This window comes from Barbus barbus, assembly GCF_936440315.1.
Source record: "Barbus barbus genome assembly, chromosome: 10".
Taxonomy (NCBI): Eukaryota; Metazoa; Chordata; class Actinopteri; order Cypriniformes; family Cyprinidae; genus Barbus; species Barbus barbus.
The window spans coordinates 25,172,613-25,190,593 of NC_136738.1; the positions used below are offsets into that span (position 1 = coordinate 25,172,613).

The 17,981-nt window shown below is 36.0% G+C and overlaps 1 pseudogene across 1 annotated transcript in view; it reads left to right on the plus strand.

The window, feature by feature from the left end:
- Positions 1 to 17,741, plus strand: part of LOC306875651 (carbamoyl-phosphate synthase [ammonia], mitochondrial-like) — a 47,843-nt pseudogene extending 30,102 nt beyond the window's left edge. Inside the window, exons 21-28 of the transcript in view lie at positions 737 to 844; positions 1,558 to 1,647; positions 1,944 to 2,109; positions 8,436 to 8,510; positions 9,126 to 9,224; positions 12,400 to 12,459; positions 12,606 to 12,718; positions 17,642 to 17,741. The product of the transcript in view is annotated as a carbamoyl-phosphate synthase [ammonia], mitochondrial-like (transcript). The remainder of the gene's footprint in view (positions 1 to 736; positions 845 to 1,557; positions 1,648 to 1,943; positions 2,110 to 8,435; positions 8,511 to 9,125; positions 9,225 to 12,399; positions 12,460 to 12,605; positions 12,719 to 17,641) is intronic.
- Positions 17,742 to 17,981: the final 240 nt, after the last annotated feature.

Consider the following 17,981-nt stretch of genomic DNA (forward strand, 5'->3'; position numbering starts at 1 on the left):
AAATTGTCATTGTTTACTTACCCTCATGTTGTTCCAAATCTGACTTTCTTTCTTATGTTGAACAAAAAAGAAGATATAAAGAATGTTGGTAATCGAACAGTTGATGGTAGCCATTGACTTCCATAGTATGGAAAAAATGCTGTGGCAGACAATGGCTACTGTCAGTGGTTATGTTAAGGTGAGTAATTGATAACAGAAATGACATTTTTGGTTGAACTGTCTATTTTGGCTGAACAAACAATCTGACTGCTCACACCTAAACTGAAGCTATTCCAGTTCCAGTGTGTGATCATTTGTTAAATCACATCAAAATTTTCTGCATAAAAAATATTATATGAGTCTTACCCCTTGAAATTGATGTTTGCTAACAGGAACGACTAAATGGTCCATTTTAGTCCCAGCTCTTAAGGACTTGATATCACTTCCACAGTCTACTACTCAGTGCTTAAGTGACTGGGAGTTCAGAGTACAGGTCGTTGCTCATCTCATCTTGTATATTCATAAACTCGTATTTTGTTTTGGAATAACAACACTCAACGGCTTGTACCATCAACGAAAGTAATAAAGACACTTTTAAAATGTTTCAAGTTGTGACCGTTGCAATCAGTTGATGGTTGGGAAATGTGTTGGTGAAATCAAACACATGAGCCTATCCATGATTTGAAAAATGCAAAAGTAAAACGAGCTGAAACAAATGATAGCTAAACATCTGTTTTAAGGATGGTTGTGGTTACAGGTGCTGGCTCATGCTATCACAGAGCATGTGGAGGACGCAGGAGTGCACTCAGGAGACGCCACACTCATGCTGCCCACCCAGACCATCAGCCAGGGAGCTCTGGAGAAGGTCTCAACTTCATTTCTATTCAACAAAGCCTGCTGTGTGAAGCTGGTTTGCACTTTGTACAGGCAGACATTTCTTTTTTTGTTTTGTTTTGTTTAGCTTTTCCATCACATTTTAACAATGTTTTTTCCATTTGTTGTACAATACGTTTTTGCATCAGATGTTTTCTTTCAAACGCTGTGGCTTTTCCCATTTTTGACTGTGGCGACTCTGTCCTCATGAAGAACATAATGCTGAAACATCCATTACTAAAATTTGCATTGTTAATGTGACATCCAATTTGTGCAGGAAAAATCAAATCTGGCTACACAAAACATATGCTGGTGTCATTTTTAATCTAAAGTTTCTTTCAGTGTGGTCTTGATTGTGTACTTCACGAGCCACAGATGTGACTTTTCATTTTCCTTTGAGCTGAATCAAAGCCGACTGTCAAAAATTGTCCGTTTGTTTGTTTGTTTTTATAAACGTGTTTATTCCCAGCAAAGTTAGAGGGCCAGCAGTCCATCAAAGTCTTCTCTTTTCAGCTGCCTCGGTTTATCAGAGTTGATATTAAACCTTCTGCGCTTCCTAAAATGTACATTTGATTGTTTTATATTTAAGAGGACCTGCATAACTCAGACTGTGATTAATGTTTTCCGACTGTGCGTACATAAAGACTTTGAGTTATTACTTGTAGTTTTTATTTATATATTTTTATTATATATTTTTTATTTTAGGTGAAGACTGCTACACAGAAAATTGCAAAGGCGTTTGAGATGTCAGGGCCATTTAACACTCAATTTTTGGTGAAGGGCAATGATGTAATGGTAAGTTATTGGTGCTTCAGGAAAAATGTGTCTGTGACTTTAAAAGATATGAATTTGAGCATTACTTTTCCATGGCCAGTGAACCGACAGCATTTAGAAATTTTTGATCCAGAATTATTATTAGAACTACTTTCCATTTTTTCTTCTTGATTTACTCTGTAAATTATGCTTTCCATTGAAAAATATTGGGTCATAGTAAGGAAGAAATGAGTCATGCTAAGCTGTTAGTTTTTATTCAGCTTTATATTTGTAGAATATGTCTGTTGGTTACTCAAGACCGTGTGTTTCTGTCTCAGGTGATCGAGTGTAACCTGCGTGCATCTTGATCATTCCCTTTCGTCTCTAAAACTATTGGTGTGGACTTCATCGATGTGGCTACCAGGGTCATGGTGGGTGAGCCACTGAACGAGTCTCGTCTGCCCTCCCTAGAAAATCATTCCAGTCGACTATGTTGGCATTAAGGTATGTATGTGTGTTAAGTACAGTAAATGTGTGTTATAGCTGTGAATTAGCAGTTAGCGCACAGGCATTTTATTGTACTTTATATTATCAGTGTATCAAAAGTAAAATATGTATATAGACTGAAAATTACAAATGAAACATGGGCAAATAAAATGATAGATAGATAGATGGATGGATGGATACTTTATTAATCCCAGAGGGAAATTCAAAATAAATGTGTGTGTATATAAGTTTTTTTTTAAAGATTTTATTTATATATTTATCTATATACTCTTGTGATATATATTCCTGTGATGGCAAAGCTGAATTTTCAGCAGCCATTATTCCAGTCTTCAGTGTCATATGATCCTTTGATGGTGATTTTGTGGAAAATGAGATTTTTCAGGACATTTAGGGTTCTTCTAATAAAAAGTTTAAAATAACAAGATTATTTAAAATTTAAATCTTTTGTATCATAAATCTTTATGGTCACATTTGATCAGACGATTTAATCCAAGCTTGCTGAATAAAAGTACCACATAGTGTTTAGAGGTGTATTTGATTTGTACTTTTCAAGTAACTAGTTACTACTTACTGAACAAGCCAGTTAATCAGCTTTAAAAGAGATTGATTGTACAATTAAATTACTAGAGTGTTAGTGCTGGTTTGTATCACAGGTTCAGGAGTCAAAGTAGTTACGTGAATCTAAGACACTTGCCGCCTGAATGGTGTCTCTATTCTCCCAAAGTCATTTCCTGTGAAATGATCAAGGAGTTTCAGTGCAATAGCCGCAAATAGGAGCCAATCACAAGGGAATAATCCCCATCTCCTGCCAATCTCAAAGTTTTAAATACCTCATTTAGTGCTGAGAGGAATTTTAAACAGCTAACTGGATGTTTCTGTTGGAGAGATACATATAGGGGATTTACACTCTCTTGCAAGATTAAAGATTCATTCTCTCTCTCTTTTTCAAATGCATCTCTCGTGATCTTTTTCTTCAGTTTCCCATAATATATAATATAATATAATGCAAGGGCATATTTTTCTTTTATCGGTAATACTTTACAATAAGGTGTCATTTGTTAACATTAGTTGATGTATTAATTAAAATTAACAAACACTAAACAATGCATTTATTACACTATGTATTAATCTTTAATGTTAGTTAATGAAAATACAGTTGTTCATTGTTTATTCATGTTAGTTCACAGTGCATTAACTAATGTTAACAAACACAACTTTTGATTTTTAATAATGCATTAGTAAATGCTGAAATTAACATGAACTAAGATTAATAAATGCTGTAGAAGTATTGTTCATTCTTAGTTCATGTTTACTAATGTTGTTAACTAATGTTAACTAATGTAAGGGTAATATGTAATTTAAAGGGAAACAGGTCAGTTTAGCTCAAAGGGAATCATTTATGATTTTAAAGAGAATTTGAACAGAACCACTGTTTCACGGCTGATCACTGAGTCAGCGGACGAGCTGTATATCATCAACTCTGCACTGGATATTAAAATCCAAAATATAGTGAAAACACTATTTAATAGCACAGTAACAAGATCGGCAGATTAAGACATTAACTTGTGAGCACAAAACACAAGATACTTCTCGTTTCAATATAAATATGACTTTATTTGATAAATCTAAGACATGTAAACTAATCTAACACATGAACACACACATTCACACAAGTTGCAGAAAGAGAGAAAGTGAGGAAAGGATGAGTTTAGAGAATGAAAATGTGAAATCCCAAGTTTACAGCAATATGTGTTATTGCATAGACCTGAACAACCATCAATCACTTATTTAACCCTCAAATTGAGTTTCTCAATGAGGCTAAACTTTGTATTAAATGCACCAGCTCAGCAAAAATCTGGAAGTTACTTGCTTGCGTTGCCTTTGTGAGGGATTCCCTTTTGTTGTCGTAGTTGCAGGAAAGGGGGTTTCCCGAGGTTGCTGATTGGCTGAAAGTTCGGTGGTCGTTCGTAGTGAAGTCTTGGGCGTTGGCTGAAGTTGTGGAGTTGCGGTCTGGTTGAAGTTTGAAGCAGGTGCCGTCGGAGCTGGGCTGTGCAGCAAACTTAACTTTTGAACACGAAACTCAACGGAAAGAAAATAAACTAAAGTAAAAGAATAAAATGAGATAACAAGACTAGGTGTTTTTTCTTCTCATTGTGGTGTTAAGTAGCAGCTGGCATGTAGGCTTTAAAGCAGCGTCAAAACGCGGTGGCAAAAGTTGAAGCAAAAAGAGAAGAGACAAAAGAGAAAGTTTTATGGTGTCCTGTGTTTTTAAACTCTGATTTTTGACACCTCCCAATGGTTGTCTTGACCAATTAGATACTGTCCTGGCTCGGGGTGTTGCTTTATTTCTTCACCCAATCAATAGATCAACATGTCGTGGTCAGTCACATTGTCCGAATTTTAAATGCTCTTGTAGAATATAATTTCGGACATGATTTCTATAACAAGACTATGATACATTTGACAAAGAATTGATTGGAAGAAACATTTAAAGCATGATTTTTCAAACTCATACATACCAAACACGAATATGACCCTTTCAAGTTGTTCAATAGTTATAGACATACACCATATGTGATTAAAACATGATAGTTAATTGTGTAGGTTACATACATGATATGGACTTATACATAGAAATGATTAGTTTCATTAAAATGAAAATGAAAGTCTTTTAAAATGATTTTAGGTGCATATGGAAACGACAGTCTCTGTGAGGTTCTGTGTAGGACATAGAGACATGTTCTGTGAACAAAGGAATTTCAGTCTGTCTTCTGTGTGGGGGAAAAATCAGTCTAAGGAAGCTTGTGATTTCCAGCGTGCAACACATGTGATGGCCATCTCTTTGACCATCAATCTTGATTACTTGCCCCCAAATTTGACGATCTCCTTCCTGATTGGAAATATCAATAAGTATTCTTTTGTTTTAATGTTGCAAGCTGTTTCGTGAAAGAGTTGGTTGGTTCGCTTGCTTCAGACTAGTGGCGCCAGAATCTAATTTATGACGTTGTCCTGATTTCTTGGGGCCTCTCTGTGGAATTTCAGCTCCTCATGTTTCTATGTTCTGATTGAATCTTAAATTTGTCTGATTCGGTCTCTGATATCCTACACTAATGAACCTTATTGTAAAGTGTTACCCATTAATCATTGTCATTAATCATTAATAAAGTCACAGTAAAGATCTTGATAATGTTATTTCAATATTTCAAATAAATGCTGCTCTTTTGAAATATCTATTCAAAGAATCAGGGAAAAAGTATATTGGCTTCCACAAAAATATTAAGCTGCACAACTGTTTTCAACATTGATAATAATAATAAATGTTAAACGCAACTACCCTCGTGTTTTGCTGCAAACAGCAATCGAGAGAATATACAATTGAGATATGAAGAGTGTACAAAGTAACACATTTGTAGCAATAGTGTGAAAGTGAATAGCACATAACGGGCACAATTCCAGTATAAACAGATATTTATTGGTACAATATGTTTCACTTGACTAAACATGCATCATCGTTTTCAAAAGCCTTTGTTTTCATAGACCACACTATGACACCAAAATAGCATTTTTTTAAAAAGTATCCACTTTGGAGAGTGTTTTCAAAAAGCTAAATTTTCCTCGACAAAAACGCTGTGTCAGTGTGGACGGATGGCCAAACGGAGCGAAAATATGCATTTTCAAAATGAAAACGTATTAGTTTGGACAAAGCCTTGAGCACCAAATCAGTGTATTAGAATGATTTTTGCAGGATCATGTGACTGAAGACTGGAGTAATGGCTGCTGAAAATTCAAAATTGGAATAAATTACATTTTAAATACATAAAAATATAAACAGTTTTATTAAACCGCAATAATATGTAACAATATTTTGCTGTTTTTACTGTATTGTTCAACTCCTCATGCAGGCTTGGTGAGCATAAGGGACTTTGTTAAAAACATTTCAAAATCTTACAGACCCAAAACATTTAAAAGTAGTGTAGACATAATATTTATGATATTTTCCCTTTCTTTATTATATGGCATGTTGAAAGTCAACAGATCTGTGGCACCAAAGGAAAAAGTAAAAATCAGTGGTAAAGATAAAAGGACCTTAAATTAATTGAGCACAGAGTTAAATTCTGTCAAAGTAGTGAGATGCAGGATAATATACAGTAAATAAATATGACAGGGTCCACATTGGTACATTATCCTGTTTCATATTTCCTCTGCTTTTGTCAAGCTGGGTAGCATCTCAGAAACAGTGCTCTTCCTGCCTAACAAGTCCCTAATGTGATGTCTGTACTGTCTTCCTCAGCTACAGACTCCTGTAGCGTTGACTCACGTTAACCACAGAACCATGTTTTTGTGAAATCGGTCCACGAAGATGAAGATCCAGATATTTCTCTAAAGATCCAATACAAATTTGCTCATTGATTTTTCTACAGCTTTCTGCTGGCATTATGCGATATGATTGTTGGTTACAATATTTGCTATTTTCCTCTTGTAATGTATGCAGTGACCCATTGGGACCAGGAAGGCCTGGTTTCCATGCCAACCACTGGCCTTTAAAGGAAACTCTATAAATTGGTAATAGGGAAGACCACTCTTTGCTACTTCATGTTCTGTGATTCTCCTTGCAGGGTACTGTGAATCCTCAGGGGGTTCAGTAGTAAATAATGGATCTGCTATGATGATGAACTGACTCTGGAACGGTGCCCGGTTTGGAATAATAGTAGTAGTAGTAGTAGTAGAAGTAGTAGTGTCCTTCACCTCCACAGTTCAGTCTGGTGGATTGGGATTGGGACGGTGCCCACTGGGATTCCTGCCACATTAACAGCCAACAGTGCTTCCATACCAGAACAAATCAAAGCTGCTTGTGTTTATTCCCGCCGGTGCGGCCTTCTCTTGCATTTACATGCGTAAGTGAGGCTGGCTTATCCAGGGCTGATTAGATGGCTTCAAGGATGAGTTCCCCCTGGTGGTGATCTGCAGTGGAGGCCGGGGTGGCGTGTTAATCTGCGTCCCGTTCCCCTGTGAAAGTAATGGGAGCTGTCTGCTTTTAATTGGAGCGATAAGGACGTCAATTCTCACAGGGCAATGAGATTGCCCCGTCACTCGAGAACTGCTTGAATAGAAGTCAAACCACCCCCCTGTTGGTCAAGTCCAAAACATTTTACTTTAACAGTCCCACCATGTTCTATAAGCCGACACTCAATAGCTTCCATTATCCAAATTCATCCAGCATCTTTTTTTTTTGTTTGAAAAATGTGTTCTGCTATTTCAAAAACGCTAGGTTGTTTACCTCAATTTAAGACATTTAATTGTATCTTTCAGGTTTGTTGCGTCTCTTCCACAAACTGTTGTTTTGAATGTCCGCGGTGTGGACAAGTAGAGCTCGCTACAGTCCACAACATCCAGGGGGCGTGGTTGGATCCACATCTAGGGGGTGGAGATTGGAAGGTTTAGGGGTGGAGATAGGGTGGGTTTAGGGATCAGGATGGGTAGGTTTAGGTATATGTAAGGTGGGAGGAGTTGGATCTGGATCCAACCACGCCCCCTGGATCTTGTAGGCTTCAGTGAGACACTTCTTGGTGTGGATGATTCAGGTCTGCTAATGTTTTGGCCTGTGGGTGGCAGTAGTGTAGCAGGTTTGTTTTCTCATTCACTTTCATATGAGAAGTTCTCAAATAATATAATTTGATTGGTGAGAATCACCCTAACATGTCAAATGCTCTTAAAACCATTAGCCCTATATTAAAAATTGTAACATTATACTTTCATTAGGCTTGTATACATTTTCTCGCTTTCTTGTTCCCAGGATGCGTGATATGCACTGTGTAATAATGCTTCACAGATAAGTGTTAGGAAGTAAACAGCATTTGTATCAGATGGCTTTTCTAAATAAATGGAAGCCTGCATCTCCTAAGTTGCATAAATATATAGCAAACTGTTTCTTTTGCAGGTCTACATGTGTAGCAAAATCATTCTAAATGCTTAGATGTTACAGCAGTATAATAAATCAATTGTTGAACATTTTATTTGTTAACGTAATTCATAGTTTTGTAGTTATAAGGCATTTATAATGTAACATATAAACTTTATCTATCTATCTATCTATCTATCTATCTATCTATCTATCTATCGTAATAATATTTCACAATAATCCTGTTTTACTTTATTTTGTATTTAATAAATGCATCCCTGATGAGAGACTTTTTTTCAAAAACATATAGAAACTTCTGAATGGTAAAGTATATGCTTCAGCCAGTAAAAAAACAAAAAACAACAACAAAAAAAAACATATTGAAAGACCTCTATTTGAAATTGAATATGTTTATACTCGCTAGGCTCCTATGTTTTCCTGGCCTCGCTTGAGAGAAGCTGACCCTGTCCTGCGTTGTGAGATGGCCTCCACCGGAGAGGTATGGAGCTGCTTCAGGCACATTGATTACCGTTACATCTGTCATAAAATCTGAAGTGTCCCCAGCTCGTGTTTTCATCTCAGGTTGCTGAGGAGCAGTCCCACCGTCAGGGATGAATATTTACATATTGTTTACCAATTGTAGTCTTATTAGTTCAGTGGCTCTCATGGACACATACTTCTAGTTTTTCCGTCCAAATCCAGCAAAGAGTATTTTTATGTTTCCACACGGGCCGGTTTACCTGCTCTCCCTGGCAACGAGAAAACCATAGAAACCAGCCTGGAGGACAGTGAAGCATGAACGTTTTTATCGTGCAGCATTTCCAGCATTAGAACAGGAAGTACAATATCTCCACCCCAGATTTTATGATGGCCCCATTCTGTTAGTTTTTTCATAATTGTAATATCACAGCAGTCTACCTTCATTCAGCAACATCTTTAATATGTTTGATTTATTTCACCTTGGCTTTGAATATTGTACTAATGGAGATAAATGAATAATTTATCCAGGAGTTTCTGCGTGCTGTGATGAATATTTGCAGATTTTCTCATGATCTTAAAGATCAAGATATTTCTTTCTTGCTCTTGTTTTTTCTCTTGTCTTTTCTCTCTGCGGGTGGCATGCTTTGGACCAAACATTTACTCTGCATTCCTGAAGGCCATGCTCTCTACGGGATTCAAGCTTCCCCAGAAGGGGATTCTCATTGGGATACAAGTGAGGGAGAAACTTTTTTTTCCCTTTCCTTAAGGGTTGAATCTCAGAGCAGGTTGTTTTTTGCAAGTTGTTATTTCCTCATAAAATGATAAGCGCTATCAAGTAGGAAATAAATTCTTGAATATATTTAGTGCACATTTGTTATTTTCTCACCCTTGCGTTGTTAAAAACTGTGAAACTGAAAGTTCTGGCTGCTCTTTTACAATGAAAGTGAATGGCAACTAGGTTTATCAAGCTACAAAAATGAATAATAGCTCCATAATAGTATTATGAAAGTGGTCAGTATTACTTGTGCATTGTATTCTAAGCCTTCTGAACAGACTGAAAGTTAGGATGTTTCTTCCTGAAAATCTTGCCCTTCACCATAGCTTGCAAAAATTATTTTGCATTCATGTACAATTAAGGCAAATTTATAATAATATAATATAATATAATAACAATTAGGGATGCACCGGGCCGATACTCGTTAAAATGCCCCGATACTAAACGACGATACCACACAGCATGTGATAAGTGCCATATTCACAAACACACACACACACACACACACACACACACAAAAAACACGACAACAGATCAACAGGCAGCAGAATGGGGTTATTAGAGATTAAGGATGTCTACGAAGCAGATGTATGCAATAAATAATGTCAAACATTCACTATTAATGCCTTTATAGCTGAAAAGCAAAGCGCTGAGTGGACTGAGCGCGCACCGGTGCAGATAAGCGAGCTTGTCGACAGAATATCCCTTTCTCACAGACATCACTGGAAAGTTTGTAGTTCGGTCGGATATGTCAAGTAACAAGTAAGCAAAACAATGCACAAGTTAACGGTAGGGAGAGAGATAGAGCGCGCGCGCACTTCTGTTGTGTGATTTTACAGATGTTCGCTCTCATAGCACGCATCATTTGGATTAAAACTAAATCGTAAATATAAGACAATTTATAGGGGCATTCACTATAAACATAATTTATTTTCAACCTTAAGCATACACGACTTTCTGGCGAAACTGGCACTAGCAGCCTGTGTGAAATGCGCTATAGGCTGTACTTGTCCCTCTCACCAGTACAAATAACTTACGTGCGCGTGTTGCTTGCTTCATGAGAGCTTCTGCATTATATGAGTGGATTTGGAATATAAATCGCAGCATGTTTCAGATGAAAAGAAAAACACTACTTCTGTTTCTGAAAATATCGCAGTTAGGAGATTTATAAGGAGTGGTTCCCTGCATTATTACAGCAAAACGCGTGATTACAGTACTAAGCCATTGCAATGGAGCAGCTCTAATGCTACTAAATTAAAGATGATGTACCATAGAGCAAAAAAAAAAAAAAAAAAAACATTATAATGTGCATAATTAAGTGTGAAAATAACTGAAGGATATACAGTCAAACCAAAAATTATTCAGAGACCAAATGCAATTTTTGATATTTTTTTACTCGTGGGTGCAGGACACTATAGCTCATTTATGTAAGAGAGTAAACTGTGTAAACTGTGACATATTATATGCAAAAATTCTTTATACAGTGGACTATAAAATTGATATAAATTTGGAACCAAAAATTATTCAGACCGAGTCTGGGAAGAAACTGAAGCTCAGGTTTGCATGAACCTGGTTGACAGCATGCCCAGGAGACTACAGGCTTTTGTTAAGTCTAAGGGTTGCCCGACAAAGTATTGATAGTTATGTAAATATTGTCATACTAACAGCTGTCTGAATAATTTTGGTTGATTGTAATCCATCACATACATTTCTATCAAAGTTATCTGACATTATCGAGCTGAATTTGTTCTGACACAGTTTAACTCTTGAGTTCTTGTCATATTTTATTACCATAAACTATAGCGAATAAACTGTGATAATGTGAGAAATGTTGGTGTCTGAATAAATTTTGGTTTGACTGTATATATTTCATAAATGAAGTTAACCAATTAACATTATACATCCTCTTTTGGTTTCTGTACCCAATATTGAAAAAATTTACAAATGCAATGAAAATATCCGTATCGGCAAGTACCAAAAATAAAAGTATCGGTATCAGGCGAGTACTGGAAAAAGTGGTATCGGTGCATCCCTAATAACAATACAATACAATTTGATTAAACTCAAAAACCTTATTTTGTATGAGCTGACATTTTGAGATCGACATTTTAATGGTACAATTTCTGTGAATATCTTAAATAATTGCACTTGGATCAAACAACCACAATCAGACGATTAACAGTCGTGACAGGCCATTCATCTGAATGTATATTATGCATATATTCAGTGCACTGCTTGGAACTGATTGATCTAACTTTTTTCCTCATCAAATGTCAAACCACATATCTCACAAATGGATTATTATCCGTAAATATGTACTAAAATAAGAAAGCACCGGCGTTTTGCATGTAAATCTCCATAAAGCTGCACATAAATGTATAACCATCCTGAAGGGGTGAATACTGTGACATATATTCACTGGATAAAGTTACTCCATGAAATACAACAACCTCATGCTGCAGGCACGAGATGTATAAAACAGACTTTATAAAGATATTCTTAAATGCTGAAAATAGAAAGCACTTTCTGATCTGTTTCCTCAAATGTTTTTCTATGGGCAAAATTATTTTATTGTGCATCTTCCTTTGCGGTAACTGTGTGATGTTCACACATCATTCTAAGCCTCACCTATAACACTGGAATTCAGAGGCTTTGTTTTATGTTTTGATGTAATATTATCATCGGCATGCCCTCTTTCATTTCCTCCTGTGCTCTCTCAGATGTTTACAATTCATGCCCACTCTCAGCGTGGAAATCGAATATCTTGTCAGGGTCATTGACGATGCTCAGACAGCACTGTGTTCTAATGGAGTCTCGGGTTTGAATGAGAGCATGAAATTCCCATTCGAAACAAATCCCCGGTTCTGTAGATGCTACCTGCCTGATGGCCATACCTGGGGACTGCAGATCTGACATGCTTTTTAAAGCCTGATTACCAGCCCGTGGTTAAGTCTCCATGAACACAGAGCTGCGCTATTGATCTGGAAGTGCTTAGATGAAGACGTTTCTTCTAGAAAGTCTCCTGTTCTGCATCCATCCCCACAGACTGCCTGATCTTTGAAGTTTTTTTTTTCTGTCTGGCTATCTTTTTCTTTCTGCTTTCTCAGTTGTTATTTTATGCTTTTGTCTCCAGCATTCATTCAGGCCTAACTTCCTGTCCACTGCTCATCAGCTTCATGAGGAGGGCTTTAAGGTGAGTTATTTCCATCCACTTCATTTGGTTTGAGTTAGAGTTGGTTTAAATCGTGAAGCAACAAAACAGCTGCAAAACAGCTTTTTTGGCTGAATTACATCTTGCATGGATAAAAAACAACTTTGCTTCTTTATTTATTTCTTAAGCTCTATGCCACAGAGGGTACATCAGCTTGGCTCAATGCTAATGATGTTCCAACAATCCCTGTTGTTTGGCCGAGCCATGAAAGCAAAAATACATCCTTACCCAGCATCAGCAGGTGAGTACTTAGACTTTTTTTTTTCCATTTTATTTTTATTACGGCTCTCAATTGCTATCAATATTCAAATAAAATATTTTAAAATGTTTATTGAAAGTGCATATAAATAAAATGTATTATCATAAATTGCAATAAAATAAATAAATACTAATTAATAAGTACATTTTAATCCCCTTTAAGAAAAGAAAACTAAATATTAAGCCTAATAGTAACTAATATTTTTGTCAATTTGTGATGACACTCGTTGTGCAAAAAAATTGAGGTTGGTAGGGTTTTTTTAACAAGTCTCTACAAAGCAGTATTTATTTGATCAAAAATGCAGTAAATTACTAATATTGGGAAATATTATTACAATTTGAATTAACTGTTTTATTCTTTGTTTAAATGTAATTTATTCCTGTGATGACAAACCTGAAAGCTTTCAGCAGTTGTTACATCAGTCTTCAGTGTCACATGATCCTTCAGAGTATGCTAATAAATACATTGTATGCTGATTTGGTGCTCAAAAAATATTTATTATTATTTTAAATGTTGAAAATGTGTGGTGCTTAATATTTTGTGGAAACAGTGATACACTTTGATGAATCTAGTTCAAAAGAACAGCATTTAGTTGAAATAGAAACATTATAAATGTCCTTGTTGTCACTTTTTAAAATATTTTAATGTCCTTAAATTAAAGTGTTAACTTTTTTTTTTTTTTAATGATCCCAAACATTTGTGTAGCATTCATTCGAATCAGTTATAGCACTGTCATGCAACTGAAAATTTAGTAGCATCACTACTGTGTTATAGTAGTACTGCATAGGACCACATATTAGTATTATTACTACTGCTGCACGCTGTATTACATAGTACTGCTTTCATGCCCTGATTGTTGGCTTTGTTTATCAGAAACATTTAGCTTTGAAAGTCACCGATCGGCTGTCGTGAAACCCTAGAAGTTAAGTCTGTCAACAGAGGATCCAGTCACCTTTGAAGCATTCAAGCGTCTTTGTGTCACTTATGTTAGCATTCTGCTCTGGTGCACGGCTCTGTCGTAGCAAAATGCCTTCACTGAAAGCGCATTCTAGACACTGCATGCTGAGATACTTCAAGTATGTCTCTCATCTACCCTCAAGGGTTGCAGGCTTATTACACTGTTTTGTTGTAATAAGAGATGTTTATTAAAGTTGGATCGTATATTTAGCTGATCACATTTATAACTAATCAGAGGGCGCTTTTAACACAGCTTTACAAACATTATTGAGAGTTGGGCAAATAAAATTTGAATTTCAGTTGGGTTCACAGTTTATGGTTTGATGTCTGGTTTTAATTTGAGTAGATGATTAATATTTTTGATACTTGTACAAAGGCGTATACCCTAAATAATGTATAGCACTTTTGAAATATGTTTTTCCTGTGGACTATTATAGTTGCATTGTATATACACTGCCCTGCAAAAGTTTGGAAACACCCCTAGCAAAGTGTGGTTTTGGATGATATCAGCATAAATCCTTATCATTTTTTGGTGCAAATACATTAAAGTAACTTGACATTATCATTGAAGACCAGCAATAAAACATAATAATGGCAATATATACATGTCAAAGTCAGACATGCCCCTTTGCCAGCTGGGATGCCTGGTTACTGGTTTAAACTTTTTTAAACTAGGTTTTTAAAAGATTTTTGGGTCAGCACACCTTAATAGCTACAACAATTGATTGCCAATTCAAAGTCTATGTTTGAATAAACTGACAGTTCGGATGCCCAGATTATGCAGAGCTGTAATGGCTGCTAATGGTGGATATTTTGATGAATCAAAAATGTAAGTTTTTTCTATGTATAAACTGTTTATGTAATAAAATATGTTTTCGTAGTTTGTGTTGTCCCTTATCAGTGTAAAATTATCACAAATTATGCCAATATTCATGCCATTCATGCCAATATTGTCCAAAACCTCACTTTTCTAGGGCGTTTCCAAACTTTTGGAGGGCAGTGCGTGTATATATATATATATATATATATATATATATATATATATTTTGTGAACAATTATTTTATTGGCAGTCAGTTCAGGATAGGACAAAACATTACACACCAATTCCAATCTAGATTGCAGTCATACCCCCCACCCACTAGGCAGACCCACACTGTGCTGAGGAAAATACAAAATATTGCAGTGGAGAAAAGTACAAAGTGTAATACTTAATCATAAGAGAAAAAAACTAAACAAAATATATCGTACATCAAAAAGAAGAAGCAAAAGATTTAACAGTGTCAAAAGTGACACTCCAGGTCTTCAAAGTTTTTGTCTTTGCTCCATGAATACGAGCTGTAGATAGTTCCATAGAAACAATGTCCAGCAAAGATAAGCACCATACACGTCTGGTCATTGAATGGGGAGGAACCCAGCGACTGACTAACATTTTTTTTTGCAGCAGTAAGAGCAGCTAAAAGTACGTTTCTCTGTTGCGGAGACAGCCAATTCAGAAAAATAATTTAAGAAGAAAATATCTGGAGTCAAAACCACATCCTTTTCTAATAGGAATGATATGTCATGAGCAAGCTGAGACCAGCATAGTATATTTATTTATATAATATTTATACAATTTGATATTTATAAAATTATAAACTGTATTGTATTAATTAACAGTATATTTATATTTTTAAATTCATTTTTACATTTATTTTGCATTCATTTCTTTACAAAAAATTATTTTACAAAAGCTATGCATTTATCTTTATTGTTGAGCCCTGCTACAGTTATTGGCGCAATTACAGGTACCGGAGGACACGGCATCCGTGATTTCAACAAGAATGTACAATTTGGACTCGTCTGACCATAGAACACTTTTCCACTTTGAAACAGTCCATTTTAAATGAGCCTTGGCCCACAGGACACGACGGCACTTCTGGACCATGTTCACATATGGCTTCCTTTTTCCATCATAGAGCTTTAGTTGGCACCTGCAGATGGCACGGCGGATTGTGTTTATCGATAGTGGTTTCTGGAAGTATTCCTGGGCTCATTTAGTAATGTCAATAACAGAATGATGCCGATGAGTGATGCAGTGTCGTCTGAGGGCCCGAAGGACATGGGCATCCAACAAAGCTCTTGGCCTTGTCCCTTACGCACAGAGATTCCTCCGGTTTCTCTGAATCTTTTGATGATGTTATGCACTGTAGATGATGAGATTTGCAAAGCCTTTGCAATTTGACGTTGAGGAACACTGTTTTTAAAGAATTCCACAATCTTTTTACGCACTCTTACACAGATTGGAGAGCCTCTGCCCATCTTTACCTCTCTAAGACATACCTTTTATAGCTAATCATGTTACAGACCTGATGTCAGTTAACTTAATTAGTTGCTAGATGTTCTCCCAGCTGAATCTTTTCAAAATGTCTTGCTTTTCAGCCCTTTGTTGCCCCCGTGCTAACTTTTTTGAGACCTGTAGCAGGCATAAAATTTGAAATAAGCTCATTTAGTGGATTCAAATTTAACGTTTAAACATTTCTTATGTTCTCTATGTTCTATTGCGAATGAAATATTGGCTTATGTGATTTGAAAGTCTTTTAGTTTCCATTTTATTCAGATTTTAAAAAAATGTTCCAATATTTCCGTAATTATGGTTGTATAAATGTGTCCATTTCTCTTGAACTGTGAATATTCAAGGTCTACATTTCTTGGTTCAAAAAGTAAGAGACCAAGACAAGCCAGCTATCATTAACCATAACAATAGTACTCTTATCCAAAATGTATTAGGCTGAATGTGGCATGTGAGTGTGTGAGGTGGTGTTGAAGCTTTCTGGCTGTTTTTAACACTCAGAGTCAGCACTGTCTGTTCAATGTACCAAAGAGCGAGAAACTGCTGCTCTCAGCACACAATAGCAGATAAGTGTGTGACTACACAAAAAGATAACAATTTCTATGAATGTGTCCATGTTTTGCCTCTTAATAGAGTGAGATTGGAGCATATGTCTTGACTTTCCTCAATAAATATTAACAAACATCACAGAAAATTATTTTACGCTAGAGCAGATCTTCAAGAACAGGTCATTTATAATTAACATGTTTAGTGAGATGGAGTATCTAATAAAAGACCCAAAATATTTATGCACCATTTAATAGCCTTTTATTTCATGCTTTAATTTGAAACGTTTCATCTTACTGGAAAATCGCAAATGGAAAATATTGGTCTAAGATAAATTAATTGATTTAAAAGTAGTACATTTATAGCAGCTTCTTAATTGGTGCCATGTTATTTATCCATTTACTCTAACCTCAAATTGTCATTCATGAGTGAACCATTTGAAGCTTCTTGGGAGTTTCCTCATTCAGCTTTATTAGCCTGCCAGTAATAAAAATATCAAGCACTTGGCCACCTATTAGCATTACTCTGCACACACATTGTTTATCACTTAAACATCACTTAAATTCTGTGCTAATTGGAAAAAGCTAATATTATGACCAAACAGCCCACTAGAGTGTTGCACATTATCTAGTGGTCTAGATATTGATGCCATAATTAAATCACAACACATCTGTGTTTGTGTGGGAGCTAAGTACGCAACATGTCACAGCTCATAACGAAAAGAGATTGGGGAAAAGGGAGAAACTAAACCGAAATGGAGGAAAAACAGCAGTAGAGTATGAGAAGTCCTTTTATAGTAGTGTAGACAAACAGAAAGTAGAGTAATAGGCCTATATATATTTTTAGAATTTTAGCACACCTCACACATTCTCTTAAAAGGACAGTTCAAAAAAAAAGAAAAATGTCAAGGTATCACCTTTTGTGTTTCAAAGAAAGAAAAAAAAATTCTAATGGCATGATGGGGAATAAAGACATTTTTAATTTTTTGGGTGAACTATTCCTTATATGCAAGTTCCTATGGTTCAAGGGTCTCCGTTTAAGCAGTTACAGATAGAATCTTTGTGTTCATTAGATCAACGGGAATCACTGAATTGGCACACAGGCATTTGAAACACCAACAGGCAGATGGCACCTTATGTCAGCCAGATGAGGGGGCACCCATGTGGCAGTGATAGAGTTCATATTTAAGCCATTTTGTATTGGCTAATGGCCATTCATTTTCAGCAGGGCATGTTAAGGCATTATGCTGAATGTGCCCATTTGGACCCTGATGCTATTTTGCAGCTTTTGGATCAAAACAGCTCCGTGCTGTACATCTGCTCAAATGGAAGACAAATGGATGAAAATCTGGAGTTATTTTTCTGCTTTCTAGAATATATTGATGAAACAAACAGCCTAATGCAGGTTGTGCA